The sequence below is a fragment of the Marmota flaviventris genome, chromosome X, assembly GCF_047511675.1.
Source record: "Marmota flaviventris isolate mMarFla1 chromosome X, mMarFla1.hap1, whole genome shotgun sequence".
Classification (NCBI taxonomy): Eukaryota; Metazoa; Chordata; class Mammalia; order Rodentia; family Sciuridae; genus Marmota; species Marmota flaviventris.
Genome location: NC_092518.1, coordinates 133,895,586 through 133,901,682, shown reverse-complemented (window position 1 = coordinate 133,901,682; position 6,097 = coordinate 133,895,586).

Below are 6,097 nucleotides of genomic sequence, written 5' to 3'. Positions count from 1 at the left end.
TGGTCTTTTGGGGTGAATAAAAAGTTCTGGAACTAGATAGTGTTGGTGATTCTCCAGGTAGTGACTAGGCTAAGCCGCATTACATGCTTTAAAATAGTTACAATGTTAAAGCCAGCAGTGTGCGCATTTACCGGCAGTATTTAAAAATTAACGCTACAGAGCTGGGGCTGTGACTCGTCTAGCACGTGTGAGGCACTGGGTTTGATCCTCAGCACCACATAAAAACAAATAAAATAAAGGTATTGTGTCCACATACAACTAAAAAAATATTTTTTAAAAAACATTGACACTACAATTTCAAAGTTTGTGATTAGCCAATCCTCACCCACAGCAGCCCAGGCCTCAAGATGTTGACGCAGGCTCAATATCCTGATACAGCATCATTTCTGAGCCATTTTACTTTCTAGAACTTTCTCTGGCACAAGCCGCATTTGACTGCTGAGGTAGCTGTTAGCCCAGTGCTAGTCTGTAACTTGACTGAGTGGTCCCTCTTCAGTGAGCTCCTTTCACTCAGAATTTCACACTTTCTGTCTGACATACCACATCTCAGGCTAAGCTTCACACTAAACACCACTACGTGGATATCATACAGCTACTCCCTCCGACTTCCAGATGGTCTTCCCTAATTACCATGAATACGCAACTTTGGAATCCAGATACTGCAATTTAGGTAAAACATGCTAAATTCTTCCACAAAAGCTTCAAAGTGTCTAGACGCCCACATTCTTACTGTACTAAAGGGTATGTACATTGAAAAATTTAATAGATACTGCCTAAATTTGCAACAAAAAACTGACCCTATTTATCTGACTACATGCAATATATGACTACAGGTTTTCCCCATATCCTCATCAACAGTGGATGTTGTCACTGTTTTTGATTTTTGCAATTATAACTAATGACAAAGTAGTATTCTTCAATTTACAGATTATTGTTCAACTTTTTGTTGCACATTTTCAGAACAGAAATTGTCATTTATGATTTATCCTGTCTAGTTCGAACTCTCCCTGTTATCCTTTATTGTCTTTATATCTGATTTTTTAAAAATAACTTTATTTTGTTTATTTATTTTTATGTGGTGCTGAGGCTCGAACCCAGGGCCCTGCACATGCTAGGCAAGCACACTACGGCTGAGCCACAACCTCAGCCCCATATCTGATTGTTTTTTCATGGCTAATTTGTAATAATTCCTTACATAGTATGTTTCTGAGCCATTTTACTTTCTAGAACTTTCTCTGGCACAAGCCGCATTTGACTGCTGAGGTCTTTTATCTATTCCACATATTCCAAGTCTTTTTTTCCCTCAATAGATTCCTCTTTTTAATATTGAAGGACATATTTTACTGTATTTTATTTTATTTATTTACTGATTTGTACTACTAGGGATGGAACCCAGGGCCTCATGCATGCTAAGCAACGGCTCTACCACTCAGCTGCATCCCCAGCCCTTTTTATTTTCTTATTATTTTTTAAATTTGAGAAAGGGTGTCCTTAAATTGCCCACACTGGCCTCAAACTTGTAATCCTTTGATTTCAGCCTCCCTAGTAGACGGTATAACAGCTGTGTACTATCATGCACCTCAGATACCTTATTTTAAAGGCATACTCAAGTGTTTGAGCCTAAACCTAAATGTTCCTTCTTTTCAACTTTGGGTTTTTCTCCCTCTCTACACAGAAGGTTAGAAAATATTGTACATAATAAATATGTAAATCTTTTTCCCATGGTATTTTGGGTTGAGTCTTAGAAAGGTCATTTCCACCGAAACTATATAAAATACTTTATTGTGTCTTTTTAATGCTGTCAAAGTTTTTGAAATAAGTTTTTTATTCATAAGCCATTTATTTATTTATTTATACCAGGAATTCAACCCTGGGGAGCTTAACATCTGCAGCCCATTTATATTTTATTTTGAGGCAGGGTCTCGCTAAGTTGCTTAGAGCCTCACTAAGTTGCTGAGGCTGGCTTTGAAATTGCAGTCCTCCTGCCTCAGCCTCCTGAGCTTCTGAGGTTACAGAATTTTGCCACTGCACCTGGTTACTTTCATAGTTTTAAAATGTTTGGTTCTTTATTCTGTATGGATCTTATTATTGTGAAGAAGTAGTCCATTTACCCAAGACCTTATTTACTATTTTTTCAAAGATCACTTAGCTGCTCTTTTGCATTTTATCTTCCAAATAAAAATCAGCTATTTTGGAATCAGTTATTTTAAGATTCATAAGTCATTCTCCTTGAGTTTTTAATTATGGTTTTATGGACTGTATAGGTTACGTACAAGTTTTTTTTTTTTTTTTTTTGGTTGCCTCATTTACAATATTGAGTCATCTCCTCAAGAACATGGTATAGAGTTAAATCACATTTTATTGACATTCTATTTTATATTTACTCTGATATCTCTGATATCTTCTCTCCTCCTCCTCCTCCTCCTCCTCCTCTTCTTTTTGTACAGGGAATTGAACTCAGGGGCACTCGACCACTGAGCCACATCCCCAGCTCTATTTTGTATTTTATTTTGAGACCGGCTCTCACTGAGTTGCTTAGCACCTTGCTAAGTTGCTGAGACTGGCTTTGAATTTGTGATCCTCCTGCATCAGCCTCCCGAGACTCTGGTCTTATTTCTTTTTTTCTTTAGCTTTAATCAGTTATACATGACAGTAGAAAACTCTTCAGTTCATTGTACACAAACGGAGCAGAATTTTTCACTTCTCTGTTTGTAAATGAAGTAGAGTGACATCATTCATGCAATCATGCATGTACCTAGGGTAATGATGTCCATCTCATTCCACCATCTTTCCTACCCCCTTACCCCCTGCCCCCTGCACTTTGCCCCATCCAAAGTTCCTCCACTCATCTCATGTCCCTCCCCCCACATTATGGATCACCATCCACCTATCACAGAAAACATTTGGCCCCTGTTTTTTTGGATTGGCTTATTTTGCTTAATATTATGTTTTCCAATTCCACCCATCCACCTGCAAATGCCATCATTTTATTCTCTTTTAATGCTGAGTAATATTCCATTGTATATATATACCACAGTTTCTTTATCCATTTATCTATTGAAGGGCATCTAGGTTGCTTCAACAGTTTAGCTGTTGTGAATTGAGCTCCTATAAATATTAATGTGGCTGTGTCACTGTAGAATGCTGATTTTAAGTCCTTTGGCTATAAACCAAGGAGTGGATAGCTGATTCAAATGGTGGTTCCATTCCAAGTAGTCTAAGCAGTCTCCTTACTACTATCCAGAGTGGTTGCACCAATTTGCAATCCCACCATCAATGTATGAGTGTGCCTTTTCTCCCACATCCTTCCAACACTTACTGTTGCTTGTATTCAAAGTGAAACTAAACTACTGTCTCTCACCATGCACAAAACTCAACTCAAAGTGGATCAAGGACCTAAGAATTAGACCGGAGACCCTGCACCTAATAGAGGAAAAAGTAGGCCCAAATCTTTATCACGTCGGATTAGGCCCCAACTTCCTTAGCAAGACTCCTAAAGCATAAGAAATAAAATCAAGAATTAATAAATGGGATGGATTCAAACTAACAAGCTTATTCTCAGCAAAAGAAATAATCAATGAGGTGAAGAGAGAGCCTACATTTTGGTCTTATTTCTTTTTGTTACTTCTTTCCTTCCTTTTTTTTTTTTTTCCTGTTTGCTTGCTTTGTTGTTTTTGTTGATATGGTCTTGCCATGTTGTCCATGCTGGCCCCAAACTCCTGGGCTCAAGCAACCCTTCTGCCACAGAGTCTCAAGTAGTTGGGACTACAGGTGTGAGTCACCATGCCTGCTTCCCTCCTCTTCTTTTCATTAAACAAATTCCATTTCCATTTCACATGTTTGTTTGGATGTTTTGTATGTGGTTTCTGTTCTGTTGGTGTTTACCTTTAATTTTTTTCAATCAACATATTTTTTCTCTCAATTTCAACTTTTTTATTGTATCTATAAACTTACTCCCAGAACAAGTCATAAACAAATTTTTATTTTCCGTGATTGAAACTTGCTCTTTAAAAAATTATTTAGTTAACCGGGCTTTGTGGCACATGCCTATAATTCCGGAAACTCTAGAGGCTGAGGCAGGAGGATTGCAAATTCAAAGCAATCCTAAGCAACTTAACAAGGCAAGTGAGCAAGACCCTGTCCCTAAATAAAGTATAAAAAAGGGCTGGGAATGTGGCTTGGTGGTTAAGCATTCCTGGATTCAATTCCTGGTACCCTGCCCCAAGTTTAGTTCTTATATTTGTCAGTAGTGTACATGAATATAATTTAAAGCAGGTTAAGCAAAATTTTTCTGTAAAGAGCCTGTAATTAGGCCACATGGTCTCTGTAACTACTCAACTCTGCCCTTGTAGCAGCCATAGGCAATAAGGAAATGCAGGAGCATGGCTTGAATCTCATATAATCTTTACCTAGTTTGAGACATTTCAGGGCTGGGGTTGTGGTTCAGTGGAAGAGCGCTTGCCTAGCATGCATGAGGCACTGGGTTCGATCCTCAGCACCACATATAAATAAAACAAAGGTATTGTGTCCACCTACAACTAAAAAATAAATGTTAAAAAAATAAAGGAAGAACTGAAATTTAGAAAAAAATTTGATTTAACTCTTTAAAAACATTAAAAATCACTCTTAGTTTATAAGCCATACAAACATAGGCATAGTTTGGAGCCTAGTTTGCTGACCCCAAGTTCAGAGTTAGTTACTTCTACAAAATAGCAGTCCCAGGGGCTGAGATTGTTGCTCAGAGGTAGAGCGCTTGCCTAGCATGTGTGAGGCACTGGGTTCGATCCTCAGCACCACATAAAAATAAATAAAAGTATTGTGTTCATCTACAACTAAAAAAATGTATTTAAAAAATAGCAATTCATGTCTTCCAACCACTCCCCAGAATCAACCACTTTGCACACTTTTAGTACTTTCTTTTGTCATTTACCTTCTCTAAATAGTAGTGCTATTGCTTTCTCTTTTTATGTTTTAGGAATTATTGATTGACTTGACCTGCCTCTCCATCCCCAACCAACACATACTTCCTGTTCCTCCATCCTTTCAGCATAGTGCATAATAATTTCATTTAGGTCATCTCTTCATGTTACATTACCAAGTCCATGGAAGCTCTACTCATAATTATGTAATTACTGTGATTTCTTTTCCTTTCCCAACATTTTGTTTTTCTTGGAGTCAACATTTGTATCCCCATTCGTTTTTGCTTGTTTGTTCTTACTTATCAGTAGTTCAGCACTTCTCCCAACTCTCTGAATTTCCTATCCATTTGTTTAAAGATGTCTGGCATTTTCATAGTTCCTTTCCTAGGAGCTTTCTTGGGTCTTTTTTTTTTTTTTTTTTTTTTTTTGGTACTGGGGATTGAACCCAGCGGTGCTTAACTACTGAGCCACATCCTAGCCCTATTTTATATTTTATTAGAGACAGGGTCTCCCTGAGTTGCTTAGGGCCTCACTAAGTTGCTAAGCCTGGCTTTGAATGTGCAATCCTCCTGCCTCAGCCTCCCAAGTCACTGGGATTATAGGCATGTGCCATTGCACCCAGATTTTGGGGTATTTTTGACTTGCTCTCTGGGCCTTCTACCCAGTCATGAGCCTGGGGTCTCCTTCCATCATTCCAGAGATGGTGTTCAGTTCTTTGTTGGCTTGAGTCCCCTGTTTCCTAGTTACCACCTTTACTTCCCTGATTTTGGTGGTGCACTGTTTCTACAAAAAGGCCTCTAAAAGAAGAATAGAGAAGAAGTAAATTATTTGAGTTCTTTCATGTCCAAAAATGTCATTAGTCTAAACTCACAGTCAGAGCTGGGGGTGTAGCTCAGTGGTAGAGCTCAAGCTTACCATGTGCGAAGCCCTGAGTTTCATCCCCAGCACTGAATTTTTTTTTTTTTCTAAACTCACGGTTGACAGTTTGGGTATAGAATTATAGGTTGGACAATAACTTTCCCTTAAGAATATTGAAGGTATTCCTTCATTGTCTTCCAGTTTCCCATGCAATTGTAAATTACAAATTCTGATGCTTTGAATATGAACTAATTTTTTTTCTTTCCAAATGTTTTTGTCTCAGCATATTGAAGATTGTCAACCATCTTCTGGGTTTCATT